Consider the following 18,515-nt stretch of genomic DNA (forward strand, 5'->3'; position numbering starts at 1 on the left):
AGCCCCCCACCAGTGCAGTCCCCTGGCAGGGAACCTTGGAGCAGGCTTAGGAGGGAGAAATCCAGCAACAAGAGACACGAGGCCCTTCCCTTCCCTGGGGTCACCTCATTGGGTACAGTAGTGGTACCACAGGCATGGATCCCACTGCCCTCCACGTGATTCCCTCGGGGCACCTGGGCACCAGCTTGATCTCTGGCCTTTGGGGGACTGAGCTGTTCTGGGAGCTGCAGAGCCTGCTCTCAGGCCAGCTGGACTGGACGGGGATTCCCCCAGCCAAGGGTGCTGTGATCCGCCTCTCTGCCCTGCAGAATCCCACATACCAGACACCGAGAAGCAAATGCAGCAGGAAGAATGATTTGCAATGTGTAAATACCTCCAATGGAGCAGCTTTGGAGGGGCCTGGCCCAGCCAGAGTCAACGGCAGCAGCAGGCCCTGCAGGGAACAAATACACTAGGGCAGCGTTTCTTGGGCGGGAGCTCAGAGCTAACTCAGCTCAGCAGGGCCATGGTAGGGTCTAGGTAGGAGCTCGCACTGATGGAGAGCTCACCACTGCTCCAGCTGGAAGCACTGGCTGGCTGCTCATGCACTAACCCAGCTTCTCCCAGCAGGAGGCGCTGTGCATTGCTGGAGAGAACATCCTCCCACGCAGGAGGTGATACAGCCACCTGTGGCCACTTAAGCCTTTCACTGCCAGAACAGAAACCCTCCCAACCATGAGAGATTTATAAAAGCAGAGCAGATCCCTCCCCTCCCTCTCCCCCTCCAGCAGCAAATCATAGATCCCTTCCTGTTGGGTGAAACCAATTCAATATAGTATTAAAGAAGCAGCAAGCAGAGGGGCTTGCCCTCCTCCCTGTTTGGAAAGCCGTGCCCATGCCTGTGTGGGGCTGGATGGATACATGGAGTTATATAAATATACGTGTGTGTGTGTATATATAACACCTATGTATAGAGATGGAAGAATGCCCCACGTCCCCCAGCCCTCCAAGAAAGACTAGACAAAAACTCATATATATTATGTACTCTTTGGTTCCGTTTTGGATATTAACTGTTATTTTTATACACTTTTTAAGCCTTAACTATATCATTGTTTTACCAGGTTGTTTGTTTATTGCCTACTCTGTTTATTAATTTGATTCTCTTTTTACCCTGCCCTCTGCCCTGACCTTTGTTTCTGAATCGATGTTGTACGATATTCAATATTGTAACCTTTTTGTCAGCATGTTAATACTGTGTAAATATGCCTCTTATACATACTGTTAACACATCTTTTTGTTTTATTTTTTTTTCTATATGAAAATCCAGGCCACGTGTCTCTAGATCTAGTTATTACCTTATTAAAAAAGAAAAAAGGAAAAAAAAAAAGGATTCTCCCTCCCCCTTCTCTCTGTCTCGCATTGTGGTTAACGGAAAGACATGAGGAGGCTGCGGCTTCCGTATGGAAAGTTTGCATTATGTTTAAAAGAAAAAGAATTTAAAAAAAAAAATTCCAAACAATTTTGCTCTTTGTATTTCTGTTGTGAAACAAAATAAACTGTACATGCAAACTTCTGAAGGCCTGGCACTTGTGAGGCTGGTTTGTTCGGGGAGAGCCTGGGTGGAGACAGGCCACAGTATAGCAGTGGAAATCGGAGCTCCTGGGTTCTCTCCTCTTTGCTGTATGACCCTGGCAGAGTCACTTTGCCTCCACATCAATTTCCCCGTGTGTAAAATGGGGATGATGAAACTGAGCCACTGCTGAACGGTGCTCTGAGATGCAGGGCTGAGCCTGGAAGGGGAAGTGTGATTTGACCATGTTGGGCAATGTGTGCAAGGCACAGTACAGGGTCGGGAGTGTCATTTACACTGGGTGCAAGAGGCTCCCATTGGGGTGAGCAGAGAATGCAGATGGGGTCATATTTTATACCCCCTTGCACGGGTGTGAATAATGACACAAGGTGTGAGGCAGAGGGACTCAGCCCACAGCCATCCATCATCCCTGCTCCCCTCCTGTCCTGGCTTGCAGTACTAGAACTTGCTGTCTCTCAGCAGCTCACCTGGCAGAGAGAACCCACCCAGCAGGCTCAGGGGAAGGTGTGCGCTCTGCAGATGCAACTGGGACCTGGGGCATCTGTAGGGCTTTGTTACTCTGAGAGGGCTCTCAGACAGTGAGTACGTAGAAACGCCGAACTGTCAGGTTGGAAGGGACCTCCAGAAGTCACCTAGTCCAGCCCCCTGCACTGAGGCGGGCCCAAGCGAACCTAGACCATCCAACAGGTGTTTGGCCAACCTGTTCTGAAAAGCCTCCAATGACAGGGATTCCAGAACCTTCCTGGGAAGCCTGTTCCAGAGCTTAACTACACTTAGAGCTGGCACGTTTTTCCTAATATCTAACCTAAATCTCCCATGCTGCAGCTTAAACCCATTATTTACCCCTTCCCATAACACAAGAACTAGGGGTCACCCAATGAAATGAGCAGGCACCAGGTTTAAAACAAACATAAGTAAAGAACCAATCTGAGATCTTCTGACCAGTTTGAATGAATACAGGTCAGTGGGCCTGATGCTATTCATCCCAGGGAAGTGAAGGAATTGGCTGAAGAAATCTTGGAGCCACTGGCAATAATATTTGCAAACTCATGGATGACAGGAGAGGGCCCGGAAGACTGGAGAAGGGCTAACATAGGGCCCATCTTTAAAAAGGAGGAACTGGGGAACTACAGACCAGTCAGCCTGACCTCAGTACCTGGGAAGCTACCAGAGCAATGTCTCAAACATTCAATTTGTGAATACCTGGAGGATGAAGGGTGATCACTAGCAGCCAGCATGGATTTACCAAGAACAACTCCTGCCAAACCAGCTTGATTTCCTTCTTTGATAGGGTAGCTGATTTGGTGAATGGGGGAATACGGTGGGCATAATATACCTGAACTTCAGCAAGGCTTCTGACACAGTCCCACACGACATTCTGATAAGTAAGCTGGAGAAATGTGGGCTCGACAAAACTAACCTTAAATGGATACATAATTGGCTAAACAACCACAAACGGAGTCACTCTTAATGGAATGTCAGATTGGAGGGAGGTTTCAAGTGGGGGTCCACAGGGATCTTTTCTGGATCCCGTGTTATTTAACATCTTGATTAAAGACCTGGATGTAGGACTAGAGAGCACACTGATCAAGTTTGCAGATGACACAAAGCTAGAGGGAGTTGCCAACACTTTGGAGGACAGAGCTAACATTCAGAGGAATCTTGATAAATTGAAGAACTGGGCTATAGACAACAAAATGAAATTCAACAAAGATGAATGTAAGGTTCTACACTTTGTTTTTTCTTCCCTAACGCACAAATACACAATGGGGGATAACTGGCTTGGCAGCTGAGAAGGATCTGGGAGTTGTGGTGGATCACAACCTCAACATGAGTCAGCAGTGTGATGCTGTTGCAAACAAAACAAACAAACAAATGCAGTTTCAGGTTGCATTAACAGAGGCAGAGCATACAAGTCATGGGAGGTGATAGTACCGCTCTAATCAGCGCTGGGGAGGCCTCAGCTGGAGTACTGTGTCCAGTTTTGGTCAGCAATGTATAGAAAGGATGTAGAGAAACTGGAAAGGATCCTGAGGCGAGTGACAAAGATAGACAAGGGATAGAATGCAGCCATACAAGCAAAGGCTGAAGGAACTGAGTGGTTCGTTTGGAAAAAAGGAGATTAAGGGGGGACGTGATGGTCGTCTTCAAATTGTAGATCAATCTCTGATAATTTTCATATGACTTTGCATTGTGCCTCTTCATATAACCTTGTGGTGGGTCTACCCACGTGTGACCTCTGTTTTCATGGGACTTTGTATCAAAGCCTCATTTAGAAACTTTGCATTGCCCTTGGTATAATATTATAGCCCCTAAGGATAGAATAAGATAGAAGAAAAATTCCTTTTTGCTAGCAGTAGAACAAGAGCTCTCCCCCCCCCCCCACTCTTAATCAATTGCCCTGTTGAATGAATCAAGTGTGGATGAGCAAGGCATGGAAGGCAGCACCTCCAGACAGCCTCAACTGTTGGAGAGGGGCTGGGAGCCAGACCCAAGGACAATAAAACGTGTCAAGTGGGCTCATTAAAGACAAGCAGACATACCGAGGGCCTCGGGGGTTAGAAGCAAGCACCTTCTTTTGGAAACACCCTCTTTGCAGCATTGGGACAACACTCAAAAGAAAGCAGCACAAAGGACCAATGAACACAGACACAGAGTTTGAATCTGGTATAGATTTGCATAAGAGGTGTCTTGCAGAGGACCCCAGGTCTCGTCTTGTCAACATGGGAGCATCGATCCGAATTGGCAGAAGCCCGGCTCCACCCCCTCCCCCATCTAACTCACCTGGCCAGTGAAGTTAAGGGGAGCAACTAATTGGTAACAACAAGACGGAGTGTGTTTGTGTGTGTGTGTGAGTGTAAGTGTAATATATTATATGCATAGGATACAGTGTTAATGAATACATGTATTACTAATAAATGTGGCGTTTTGCCTTATTGCCCCTGAAAAGATCCTGTGCAGTACTTTAAGTACAACAAAATACTTGAAAGGCTGCCATAAAAAAAGATGGAGAAAAGTTGTTTTCTCTTGCCACAGAGGGCAGGACACGAGGCAATGGGTTCAAACTACAGCATGGCAGATTTAGATTAAACTTCCTAACTGGAAGGACAGCAGGACAATGGAACAGACACCTAGGCAGGTTGTGGAATCTCCTTCATTGGAGGTTTTCAAAAGGAGGCTGGATAGTCACCTGTCTTGGATGGTTTAGACACAACAAATCTTGCATCCTGGGAGGGGGTTAGACTAGATGACCCTTGTGGTCCCTTCTAACCCTCTGGATCTATGAACAACCCTGAACATATTTGAAGACTATCAGGACACAAGAACAGAAGGAGATTCATGGAAATAACGTAGGTGGGGAGACTCTAGGGTATGTCTACACTAGCAGAGTTCCAGCGCCGCTCAGAGAGCACTGAAGGGAAACCGCTGTTGTGTGTTCACACTGTCAACTGCCAGCACAATAGCGTGTTCATACTTGCAGCACTTGCATTGGTATTCAGAGCGGTGCACTCTGGGCAGCTATCCCACAGAGCATCTCTTCCTCTTCTGCGGCCTTAGTTGTGGGAAGGTGGAGGGGGTTGTGGGGCATCCTGGGTCCTGTCCCAATACCCCGTGATGCATTGCTTCACATCCCAGCAATCCCTCCTGTGCCTCCGGCTGCATTTGGCGCCATCTTACAACCGTTTGTGTACTGGGCGCCCTGCTTCTTCAGTCTGCAGGAACGGATCCTGCACTGTTGACCAATATGCTGCTCGCTCTCATGAACACATCACAAGTGGCAGTGCTGTTATCGACCAGGATGTCTACACTGGTACCGCGGCGCTGTAGCCCTGGCACAGAAAGCTGTACGCCTCGTCGGGGTGGGTTTTTTATAGCACTGCAACTGGGCAGTTTCTGCGCACTAAGTGGCTCGGCCGTGTGTAATCTCGGGAGCTACAGCGCAGAAAGCTGCTTTACTGCACAGAAACTTGCCAGTGTAGACAAGGCCTTAGAGCACTGCTGCTGGCCTGCTGTGAGACCTTGGGTGGGGTGAATGAGCAGAGCCTGCAACCACCATCCTGCACAGCACCTGAGTGTAGTTGAGAGATACAGGGGAGGGTCCCAAGGGAAGGATCACTCAGAGGGGTCAGAGGGAGGGGGAGATGAGAAGCAGGGAGTCAGAGCCCTCTGGCTGTGGAACATCTTTAAAAAACTAAGGAAATTCCCAGGCAAAAATCTCTGAGCAGAGGTTAGGGCTGACAGTTAATAGCAAAGTAATGGGTGTGTTAGGGCTGAATCCCCACTCTGTCACTCTGAGTACAGGAAGTGGGGGCCCGCAAGGATTTTAAAAATTAATACTGGCCACTCCAGGCTTGTATTACACTCCCAAGGTTACAGCTTTTCTCTGACCTTGGCTTAGTAAACGCTGCCACCACCCAAATGCAAAAAACCCCTTGAACCCAGGAAGGAGCACTTGGGAATTCCTCCCTGTGGATACCCACAAGCCCTTTCACACCCCCCCTCGGGAACAGCTGAGAAAGAAAACAAAGGAAATTAATTGTTGTCACCAGCTAATTAAACAGCATATGCACAAACCTCTTAGGATGCCAAAAATCAAATTCTGTTCTTAAAAAAAAGGTAAATTTTATTAAAAACAAAAAGGAAGAAAATACATCTGGAACTTAGGCTTTTGCTAGATTTTAAAAGAGCAATTCCAAACATTAAGCACCGAAATAAGCTTTCTTGGGGGTTCAGCTTAAAGGTTACAAGCAAACAAAAGCATCTGGGGTTAGCACAGAGGAGATCCACAAGCCAAAATAAAGAAATAAACCTGATCGCGTCGAGCTAAACATTCCCTGTCCCCATGATTCCTTCTAGGTATGGAAGATAGGTTTGAACCAGGTATGAAAAAGTTACACAGAATTGCTGCTTATAGCATTGCTGCTCTGTGTCCCTGCAGCCCAGCGAGAACAACAGACAACAAAGGGGAAGTTTTTTCCCCCATTTTAAAAAGTTCTAGCCCTCCCATTGGCTCTTTTGGTCAGGTGCCCGCGCCCTTTTTTTTTGTTGTTTTCTTTTTTGTACCTATGCAGGGAGGCTTTTTAACCTTTCACAGGTAAAGCAAGCAGAGAACAGCTACCTAGAGGGATTTTACAGTTAACTGGCTGGCTGGGTGTCTATAAAAGGGAGCTACCCTCCCTTCATTTATCACAGGGTGTTAAACTTGATAAGCATCCAGTTATTCGTGTAAGGGGGGAGAACAGGGGCTTGTGCCCTTTGCTACTTCCTGGCGGTAAAGAGAGCCGGAACATTCATGTGACCAAAATTGTTTGGTTTGGTTTGTTCCACTGGAATTCAGGTCTTGTCTAGACTCACTGGCCGATGGAGCATTGACAGGTTTGCGGCATTGGGGACAACTCAGGTGGGTCTGACCCTGCCCCATTGCAGCCAAGGGGAGTCTGAACATTGACCGCGAGGGCAGAAGGGTCACAGGATCGCTGGGTGGGAACAGTTTTCCTGCTTTGCACTGAGACCTTTTGAGATTTTTTGCAACTGTTTCCCGTCCCCACCAAAAACAAAAAAGGGAGGGAGAGAAACCCTAGAATAGCTGGCAGCCTGGTAGTTCAGGCACTGCTGGGATGTGTCTTTGTTGAGCGAGGAGGTATCCCAGAGGCAGCAGCTGCATGACACAGCTGGGGGAATTGCTTGCCGTTGGGGTGATTAGTGCATCTCTTGCAGAGCAACACAGCTCTAAATGTGATCCCACCCCTAGTAGGCATCCTTCAGTCTCGAGAGACCATGGGGATACGCCCCTGAGAGGTAAAGAGTTTACTCACTTGATTTTATGGCAGCTGCAAACATGGCTGAAGAGACCCATTCAAGAGAGACAATCTCTGTCACATTTAAAGGTGATGTTTCGATCCTTTGGGCTCTGCCTTCTGAGCGCTCTTTTCTCCTCTGCTAAGCTGGATGGCTTCCTTGTAACTCCAGAGACCTGTGTTAAGCTGTTGTCCTCAGGGTGATCTTCCCAGTTGGCCACATCCATGTCCATTTCTTTGAGGTCTCGCTTGCACCCATCCTTGAACCACAATTTTGGGCATCCTTTGGGTCTTTTTCCAGATGCCAATTGGCCGTAGTGGATGTCCTTTGGGATGTGCCCATCATTCACTCAGCACACATGCCCAAGCCTGCCTGAGGAGTGTTTGCATGCTGGCCTGTTTGAGCACCTCAGTGTTTGTGACTCTGTCCCTCTAGGAGATGCCAAAAAGATTCAAGGAAGGCAACACATATGAAAGTTGTGTTGAGCCTCTTTTCCTGATGCTATAAAGGTCCATGTCTCACTCCCGTACAAAAGTGTGCTGATAACACATGCACAATACACACAGATCTTTATGTGTTCTGTCAGTGTGTTGTTTTGCCATATCCTCTTGCTTAGACTAGACATTGTGGCCATAGGTGCTGGAGCACCCATGGGAAAAAACTACTGGGTGCTGAGAACCCACTGGCAGCCCCCCTGTTCAACACCTTCTGCTCCCCCCAGTGGCCCCAATCAATCAACTCCTCCCTCTTGCAATCAGCTGTTCTGCAGCTGGGCAGAAGGTGCTGGGGGAGGAGCACAGGTGACACATGACATACTGGGGTCCCACTGAGCCCACCCATTCCACCAGCCTGGGCTTCCTCACCCTGTCCTGCTAAGCCAGACCCTTAAGCCTAGAAGATCAGGGTTGGAAGGGACCTCAGGAGGTCATCTAATCAAACCCCTGATCAAAGCAGGACCAAACCCCAGACAGATTTTTGCCCCAGATCCCTAACTGGGATTGAACTCACAACCCTGGGTTTAGCAGGCCAATGCTCAAACCACTGAGCTATCCCTCCCCTCCCATCTCAGCACACACACAGGTAAGGCCACACCCAGCTGAAATCAACTCTGTGTGGGAGGATTCAACTCAGGGATTTACCCAGCACCCATGTGCACACCTCCCTTGGGGTGTAAACCCCAAATAATATTGTCTTGCGTGGTATAAAGAGATCTGTACAGTGAAAGCTCATAAAAATCATTCCCTCCGTCAGTGTGGAGGGAGATATCTACAGCTCCCTCCCCCGCCATGAATTGCACAAACTGAGTTTTAAAATAAACAAAAAACAAGTTTAACTACAAAAAGGTAAATGTTAAGTGAATATAAGGGACAGCAAACAGAACAAAGCAGATTACTGAGCAAATAAAACAAAACATACAAACTAAGCTTAATCCACTAAAGAAGCAGGTTACAAATAGTAACTTCTCACCCGAAAGGTTGTTTTGGGCAGGTTGCCGAGTTTCTGCAGCTCAGAGTTCCAGTTACTTCTCTTCATAGGCTAGACCCTGTCTCAGCCTGGACTCAGCCCTTGCCTTGCCCCAGTTTAAATTCTTTGTTTCTTCAAGTGTTTTCAGCAGTCTTCCTCCTTGGGTGGGGAGGCCGAGGAGAAGAGCCAAGATTGACTCACTTCCCAGCCTTAAATAGGGTTTACACAAGGCAGGAATCCTTTGTTTCCAATACCAGCAGCGTCTAACGTGGTACTCTGTACCAGGTGACATTATCACATAACCTTGCAGTGTTCGAGCCCCAACCATGAGACAAGGTCCATAGGAAGGAACTCCAGGAAGATGAGAGATCAGCATCCTCAAAAACCCATTTTTATTCCTAATGGCTCATCCCGGCTGATTGGTGGGCATTTCCCAGGTGTAACCACAGTTGTAATTGTTACATAGGAATATTGCCTCACTTCAGCTACAGAAATGATGCATGTATACAAATGGGATAATCATATTCAGTAAAACATGACCCATCTTGCATAAAACATATCTTAGTTATGCCATATTTATGTCATAACATTTCTATGAAGAATATGGGGTATAGCATCACACCTCTCCCCTTAGATTACTGCTAGAGGGTTGGTTACTTACCAATGCAAAGGCAGTGTGCTAAAATTTTCTGTTAGTTTTTAAGGTGCCACCAGACTCCTCATGGTCTTTTGTTCTTGGTTATCTAATTTTAGTGTTACCAAAAATTGTACTGTCACCCACCAATGTTTTTACAAAGTTCTGGGTACCTTTTTCCAAGTTGCTTGAAAGTCTTTTAGAGTACAGCATTATTAATACAATGTATATAATAATATCTTCTAGATGTAGATGTCCTGGCATTTAGCCACCAATACCATGAGGTGGCGTGCCTCAGTTTCCCATTCCACACAGCAGTCTAGATTGGTTATGCTTTCCCTGCCTTGCCAAGCTCTAAGCCTGTTTACAGGTACTAGCTGATAAGTAGTATTCTTCCAAGACTTCCTTGTTACCACTCCTAGCCTGTACCAAAGTTTCTTCTAAAAATCATGCATGGTACATATTTTAAAGTATTTACCATCAGTACCAAATTCTGTGTCTTAACAGCCTTACACTCCGCTTGATGGCATGGCTGTGTCTGTCTGTCATGCGATGACTGGGGAGCGCCATATCTGATCAATCCCAGAACTGCAGGAATTGGTCTAGGAGTCAATGAGCAGAACCCTGTTTTGGTGAAAAATGAGAAGAGGGAAATGGGGGACACATGGACCCCAGCCACCTCTGTAATAGGTCAAAAATCCACTTCATGGGCCTTTGTCACCTTGCAGAATAACACACACATACACCTCATTCCATCCTCTGATCATCCGCCCAGCCTAGTCCAACCTGTGGACACCCTGAATGACATCTCCCAGACAAGAAGAAAAGAAAGAATAATCGTATGTGGCAGGAGGGGATGGGGCTGAATGGGGCAGGCACAGAGAGCCTGGCATGGAGGGGAGCGGATATGGGGGGCATGCAGAGCCCCTGGCATGGAGGGGAGGAAGTTTAGGGAGTCCCTGAACTAGAAGGGCAGTGGATGTGACACGCAGGAGACTTGTGGAGGGAATGGAGGGATGTCAGGAGCCCCGCATGCGGTCGGTGAGTTCGGCCGACAGAAGCTATGAAGCGAGTGACGTCTTAGTTGATAGACTATTCCCCAAGTCCCCATGCTGGGTTCCAGCCACGTGCCCCCTTGGGGCTCTTGCTGGTGGAGTCACCAATCTGTCGGGCGCACCATGCTGTGCTGCTTCTCGGCCCACACCAGCCTAGAAACGCAGGTGTCTCCACGTGGCCCGACGGCCTCATCTCAGCAGTACTCCGGAGACAAGATCTTGGCTGGCTCTCGTCATGCCAAGGGGGCCTCCGCGCCGTTCTGCTTGACCTGCAGAACAGCCTGGAAGCAGCTTTCCATCAGGTTCTTCACCACTGGCATGACCCCCAAACACTGCTGTGGTAGTAGCAGTCCCCTTCACCTGGGCCCAGGAAGGCAGCTGATCTGGGGTTCCGGTCATAGGTGAAGGAGAAGTGGGTCCACCGGTTGAAATAGGAATGGAGCAGGGCAACGGACTTGGCCAGCACTTCCGACCCGAAGGCTCCAACAAAGAACTGGTCGACATCCATGCAGAAGATGTACTGGGCCTCCCTGCAGATGGCGGGGTACAGGCCCTGCCTGAGCCAATGCATCCTCATCATGGAGATGTCCTGCCGGCACTTCTGGTTCTCCACCATCAGGGTCCGCAGGTGCCGCCCTGTGGCCAGGCGGAGCTGTGGCACCATGCCCGGCCTGTCTGTGAAGACGTAGTAGATCACCCTCCAGCCCACCCCTTCCTGCTTCTCCACATGGGCACCAATCATACTGCCAAGAATGACCTTGAGCGGATCACTGCAGACTACGTGGCTCTGGAAAGAAGGATAAAGGAGTTTGAGGTGCAAGTGGTGTTCTCGTCCATCCTCCCTGTGCAGGGAAAAGGCCTGGGTAGAGACCGTCGAATTGTGGAAGTCAATGAATGGCTACGCAGGTGGTGTCGGAGAGAAGGCTTTGGATTCTTTGACCATGGGATGGTGTTCCAAGAAGGTGTGCTAGGCAGAGACGGGCTCCACCTAACGAAGAGAGGGAAGAACATCTTCGCAAGCAGGCTGGCTAACCTAGTGAGGAGGGCTTTAAACTAGGTTCACCGGGGGAAGGAGACCAAAGCCCTGAGGTAAGTGGGGAAATGGGATACCGGGTGGAAGCACAAGCAGGAGAGTGCAAGAGGGGAGGACTCCTGTCTCAGACTGAGAAAGCGGGACAATCAGCAAGTTATCTTAAGTGGCTATACACAACTGCAAGAAGCCTGGGAAACAAGCAGGGAGAACAGGAAGTCGTGGCACAGTCAGGGAACTATGATGTGATTGGAATAACAGAGACTTGGTGGGATAACTCACATGACTGGAGTACTGTCATGGATGGATATAAACTGTTCAGGAAGGACAGGCAGAGCAGAAAAGGTGGGGGAGTTGCGTTGTATGTAAGAGAGGAGTACGACTGCTCAGAGCTCGGGTATGAAACTGCAGAAAAACCTGAGAGAGAAAAACTCTGGATTAAGTTTAGAAGTGTGAGCAACAAGGGTGATGTTGTGGTGGGAGTCTGCTATAGACCACCAGACCAGGGGGACGAGGTGGACGAGGCTTTCTTCTGGCAACTAGCAGAAGTTACTAGATCACAGGCCCTGGTTCTCATGGGAGACTTTAATCACCCTGATATCTGCTGGGAGAGCAATACAGCGGTGCACAGACAATCCAGGAAGTTTTTGGAAACTGTAGGGGACAATTTCCTGGTGCAAGTGCTGGAGGAACCAACTAGGGGCAGAGCTCTTCTAGACCTGCTGCTCACAAACCAGGAAGAATTAGTAGGGGAAGCAAAAGTGGATGGGAACCTGGGATGCGGTGACCATGAGATGGTAGAGTTCAGGATCCTGACACAAGGAAGAAAGGAGAGCAGCAGAATACGGACCCTGGACTTCAGAAAAGCAGACTTTGACTCCCTCAGGGAACTGATGGGCAGGATCCCCTGGGAGAATAACATGAGGGGTAAAGGAGTCCAGGAGAGCTGGCTCTATTTTAAAGAATCTTTATTGAGGTTGCAGGAAAAAAACATCCCAATGTGTAGAAAGAACAGCAAATATGGCAGGCGACCAGCTTGGCTTAACAGTGAAATCCTTGCTGACCTTAAACGCAAAAAAGAAGCTTACAAGAAGAAGATTGGACAAATGACCAGGGAGGACTATAAAAATATTGCTCAGGCATGCAGGAGTGAAATCAGGAAGGCCAAATCACACTTGGAGTTGCAGCTAGCAAGAGATGTTAAGAGTAACAAGAAGGGTTTCTTCAGGTATGTTAGCAACAAGAAGAAAGTCAAGGAAAGTGTGGGCCCCTTACTGAATGAGGGAGGCAACCTAGTAACAGAGGATGTGGAAAAAGCTAATGTACTCAATGATTTTTTTTTGTCTCTGTCTTCACGAACAAGGTCAGCTCCCAGACTACTGCACTGGGCAGCACAGTATGGGGAGAAGGTGACCAGCCCTCTGTGGAGGAAGAAGTGGTTCGGGACTATTTAGAAAAACTGGACGAGCACAAGTCCATGGGGCCGGATGCACTGCATCCGAGGGTGCTAAAGGAGTTGGCGGACGTGATTGCAGAGCCATTGGCCATTATCTTTGAAAACTCATAGCGATTGGGGGAGGTCCCAGATGACTGGAAAAAGGCTAATGTAGTGCCCATCTTTAAAAAAGGGAAGGAGGAGGATCCGGGGAACTACAGGCCAGTCAGCCTCACCTCAGTCCCTGGAAAAATCATGGAGCAGGTCCTCAAGGAATCAATTCTGAAGCACTTAGAGGAGAGGAAAGTGATCAGGAACAGTCAGCATGGATTCATCAAGGGCAAGTCATGCCTGACTAACCTAATTGCCTGCTATGAGGAGATAACTGGCTCTGTGGATGAGGGGAAAGCAGTGGATGTGTTATTCCTTGACTTTAGCAAAGCTTTTGATACGGTCTCCCACAGTATTCTTGCCAGCAAGTTAAAGAAGTATGGGCTGGATGAACGGACTATAAAGTGGATAGAAAACTGGCTAGATCGTCGGGCTCAACGGGTAGTGATCAATGGCTCCATGTCTAGTTGGCAGCCGGTTTCAAGTGGAGTTCCCAGGGGTCGGTCCTGGGGCCGGTTTTGTTCAATATCTTCATTAATGATCTGGAGGATGGTGTGGACTGCACTCTCAGCAAGTTTGCAGATGACACTAAACTGGGAGGAGTGGTAGATATGCTAGCGGGTAGGGATAGGGTACAGAGGGACCTAGACAAATTAGAGGATTGGGACAAAAGAAACCTGATGAGGTTCAACGAGGACAAGCGCAGAGTCCTGCATTTAGGACGGAAGAATCCCATGCACTGCTACAGACTAGGGACCGAATGGCTAGGAAGCAGTTCTGCAGAAAAGGACCTAGGGGTTACAGTGGATGAGAAGCTGGATATGAGTCAACAGTGTGCACTTGTTGCCAAGAAGGCTAATGGCATTTTGGGATGTATAAGTAGGGGCATTGCCAGCAGATCGAGGGACGTGATCATTCCTCTTTATTCGACATTGGTGAGGCCTCATCTGGAGTACTGTGTCCAGTTTCGGGCCCCCCACTACAAGAAGGATGTGGAAAAATTGGAAAGAGTCCCGCGGAGGGCAACAAAAATGATTAGGGGTCTGGAGCACATGACTTATGAGGAGAGGCTGAGGGAACTGGGATTGTTTAGTCTGCAGAAGAGAAGAATGAGGGGAGATTTGATAGCTGCTTTCAACTACCTGAAAGGGGGTTCCAAAGAGGATGGATCTAGACTGTTCTCAGTGGTACCTGATGACAGAACAAGGAGCAATGGTCTCAAGTTGCAGTGGGGGAGGTTTAGGTTGGATATTAGGAAAACCTTTTTCACTAGGAGGGTGGTGAAGCACTGGAATGGGTTACCTAGGGAGGTGGTGGAATCTCCTTCCTTGGAGGTTTTTAAGGCCCGGCTTGACAAAGCCCTGGCTGGGATGATTTAGTTGGCGTTGGTCCTGCTTTGAGCAGGGGGTTGGACTAGATGATCTCCTGAGGTCCCTTCCAACCCTGAGATTCTAAGTGCTCCTCAGCCATCACCAGGAAATGCTCCAGGAACTTAGCCAGATACCTGCACAAGAGGCGGCAGAGGGTTAGGGGACCAGGCTGGCCCCAGGCGCCTGGGACTGCCTAGGGAAGAAGGATGGTCCCATGGTTCAGGAACAGGAAGGGAAGTCAGGTCTACTGGGTTCTCTCCTGGCTCTACCACACTCATTATGGGACCTCAGGAAATCCTGTCCCTTCTCTGGGCCTCAGTTTCCCCACCTATGAAATGTGGTTTGGGTTGCAGGGTTGATCTGTGTTTAGGGAGGGTCACGGGTGGGTCATTATTAACCCTCAGGAGCAGCCTCAGTGGCTCTAGTGAAGGGTGCAAGGGCCTCACCCTGGGTCAGAAGGGGCTTCTAGTCAGCATGGGCCCCCTGTGAATAGCTCTTCATGGCAGTTGTACCTGTCTAGTTCCCTACAGCTGTGATGGGGGCCCTGACTCGGTGGGGGGCTCTGCTCCTAGCCGGCTCTGCCTGTGGTCCAGGAGCAGTGAGTCAGGTGCTTCATGGGATCAGGCCCAGCCTCACTGCAGGGGCCCAAGTATGTGTGCATGGAGGGGGACAGGACCCTTGTGCCCTGTCCCTGCCACGTGCTTGCTCAAGATTTCCTCACCCCCGGGCCCACACCTAGTGCCAGGAGGGGAGTTCCCTTGCCATGGCCCATTCAGCCGTCGCCTTTGTAGCTGAAGCTGCCAAGGGGCCAGTTAGTGTCAGGCAGATGGGTTCACTGGGAATTAGACTGAGCGCCCTCCCCAGCGACTCTCACTCACTGCTGGCCACAGCTGGGGTGGAAGGCTCCACAGTTCGCTACCAGCCCCCTCAGCCAGGCCGTCCCCACGTGCAGACCACTGTCAAGAGGCCCTCACCTTCCAACGGCAAACACCCTCGGGCCAATAGTGAGATTCCAGCGCCCATATTCCTGCTGCTAGATCTCGGGATGGAACATCCCCTCCCAGACAATGGGAGCACCCCAATGTGCGTAGGTGAGCACGTCCCACCTCAACCTGCACCAGAGAGCAAAGCCAGTGATACAGCTCCGGAGCTCTCCGGAGAGCTGGCTTGCCAACGATGGGTGGGAATTGCAAATTCAGGTGCACAAGTCTCATGGAACAGAGCCTTGTTCTCCTGGGTCACTTGGGACAGAATGGGCTGAATAATGGATGTCTCAGTTCACTGGCAATTCTCAAAAAACAGAAGAGAATTGTGTTTTAGGTCAAACTTAAAATGAAATTTTTGGTGAATCCAAAGGTCAAAAAATATTTTGTATCAGATGGAACAAACCATCTTGTTTGGATTTAGGCCATAGCTAAATGGTTTTGATAGCTGTGGGAATGAACTTAAAGGATATTTTGAATAGAAAAATAAAACTGTTCTGATTTTCATGGAATTTGTTGTAGGTTTTTTTCTGACAGGAACAATGGGGGGAAACTGACATGGGGGTAAGTTGTTGGGGTTGCTGAATCTGCATTTTTAGCTGAAAAAAGTTTAGATTAAAAACTTGACCCAGTGTAAGTGGACTTTGAACACACATCCCTTCCCCCACCCAGCATTGCTGGGCCACAGTGAGGGGAGCTGGGACAGAGAGTTAGTTAGGCTCTGTGTTTGCAACAGATACCGAGCCAGAGGAGGGGCAAAGACAGACCAGGGCACAGAACTGCCGCCATGGTGGAAGAGAGTGAAGCGGATCTAGAACTTTCATCCAGTGGACCAGGTCTGCACTAGGGCTTGGTCACCTTTAAGGTGGCAATCGAGCTATGAATATGACCAGCTCCTCAGCAAGGGTAAATTGGCTTCGTTCCACTGAGGATATTGCCCAAGTTAGAAACTGAAGTAACGAAAGGCAGAGAGAAAAGCTAAGCCAGTGATCTAGAGCTAAACCTTCATGCTAGGATCTGAGCACAGCAAGAATCAGACAGGTGCACTATGGGGTGTGACAGGCTGTACCTCAAAAGAGCACCCTGGAACCCCACATTCACATGCTTATGGTATGTTTTGTACAAAGTATGCTGGGTGAGGGATCACTGAAAAAGTCTTGATGTATGGAACATTGCTATCCTGTTGCATTGTGGGTACTATCCTTGTATGTGAAATTAGGAAGTGTTGCTGTATATTTGTTACTGAAATATGGGGCAAGTGGAAAACACTCACAGCCTGCCTCTCAATGGTAAAGGAGTAAGGCGCTGGTGAGACCTCATTTGGAGTACTGTGTGCAGTTCTGGTCTCCCATGTTTAAAAAAGATGAACTCAAACTGGAACGGGTGCAGAGAAGGGCGACTAGGATGATCAGAGGAATGGAAAACCTGTCGTATGAAAAGAGACTAGAGGAGCTTGGGTTGTTTAGTCTGACAAAGCGAAGGCTGAGGGGGGATATGATTGCTATCTTTAAATATATCAGAGGGATAAATACAAGGGAGGGAGAGGAATTATTCCAGCTTAGTACTAATGTGGACACGAGAACGAATGGATATAAACCGGCCGTGGGGAAGTTCAGGCTTGAAATTAGACGAAGGTTTCTGACCGTCAGAGGGGTGAAATATTGGAACGGCCTTCCGAAGGAAACGGTGGGGGCAACGGACCTGTCTGGTTTTAAGATTAAGTTAGATAAGTTTATGGAGGGAATGGTTTAATGGTAAAACATAGTAGCCAAAGGAATACCAAGCAATGGTACGTAAATAGCATAATGGCCAACAAGGGTCAGGCTAGAGACTCTTGCCTACATGCTCGGGGTATTACTTAGGGTTACCATATTTTGTGACTCCAAATGGAGGACACCCCCAGGGACCCCGGCCCCGCCCCCAGCCCCGCCCACGCCCCCGCCCCAACTCCGCCCCCTCCCAAAGTCTCTGCCCCCTCCCCTGCTTCCCGCGAACATTTGAGTCGCGGGAAGCCTGTAGCAGGTAAGGGGCGGTGTGGGGGGAGGAGGCGCGGCCCAGGCTGGCCCCCCGGCGGCTCCAGCCTGGGTCGGCTCGGGCCCTGGGGTGCCGGCCCCGGCCCACCACCCCTGGCCCGCCCAGCACTGCCGGCCCCCCGGACCCCCCGGCTCGAGGCCCCCCGGACCCCCCGGCTCGCAGCCCAGCGGCCCCCCCGGCCCGCGGCCCCGCGGACCCCTCCGGCTCGCGGCCCCGCGGCCCAGCGGACCCCCCGGCTCCTGGCCCCGCGGCCCAGCGGACCCCCCGGCCCGCAGCCCAGCGGCCCCCCCAGCCCAGCGGACCCCACGGCCCCTCCGGCTCGTGGCCCCGCGGCCCCTCCGACTCGCGGCCCCGCGGCCCCTCCGACTCGCGGCCCCGCGGACCCCGCGGCCCAGCGGACCCCCCCGGCCCCGCGGCCCAGCGGACCCGCCGGCCCAGCGGACCCCGCGGACCCCCCGGCTCGCGGACCTCCCGGCCCAGCGGACCCCCCCGGCTCGCGGCCCAGCGGACCCGCCGGCCCAGCGGACCCCGCGGACCCCCCGGCTCGCGGACCCCGCGGCCCAGCGGACCCCCCCGGCTCGCGGCCCAGCGGACCCGCCGGCCCAGCGGACCCCCCGGCTCAGCGGACCCCCCGGCTCGCAGCCCCGCAGACCCCGCGGACCCCCCGGCCCTCGCGGCCCCGCAGACCCCCCGGACCCTCCGGCTCCCCGCCCGGCCCCGCGCCCACCCCGGACCGGCACTGCGACCCCGGCCCGGCACCGCGCGCCCGGCCGGGCTCGGCACCATGCCCCCGGCCCCGCGGCCCCGGCCAAAGAGCCCTCCTGATTTTCCCGGACATGCCCGGCTTTTGGGGATTTCCCCCCGGACGGGGATTTGAGCCCCCAAAAGCCAGACATGTCCGGGAAAATCCGGACGTATAGTAACCCTAGTATTACTGATCGCCATATTTGGGGTCGGGAAGGAATTTTCCTCCAGGGTAGATTGGCTGAGCCTCTGGAGGTTTTTCGCCTTCCTCCGCAGCCTGGGGCAG

General features: G+C 50.6%; 1 pseudogene; it reads right to left on the minus strand.

Moving 5' to 3' along the window:
* Positions 1–10,623: 10,623 nt before the first annotated feature.
* Positions 10,624–18,515, minus strand: part of LOC128826278 (alpha-1,3-galactosyltransferase 2-like) — a 38,343-nt pseudogene continuing 30,451 nt past the window's right edge.

The sequence above is a fragment of the Malaclemys terrapin genome, chromosome 19 (assembly GCF_027887155.1).
Source record: "Malaclemys terrapin pileata isolate rMalTer1 chromosome 19, rMalTer1.hap1, whole genome shotgun sequence".
In the NCBI taxonomy this organism is placed as follows: Eukaryota; Metazoa; Chordata; order Testudines; family Emydidae; genus Malaclemys; species Malaclemys terrapin.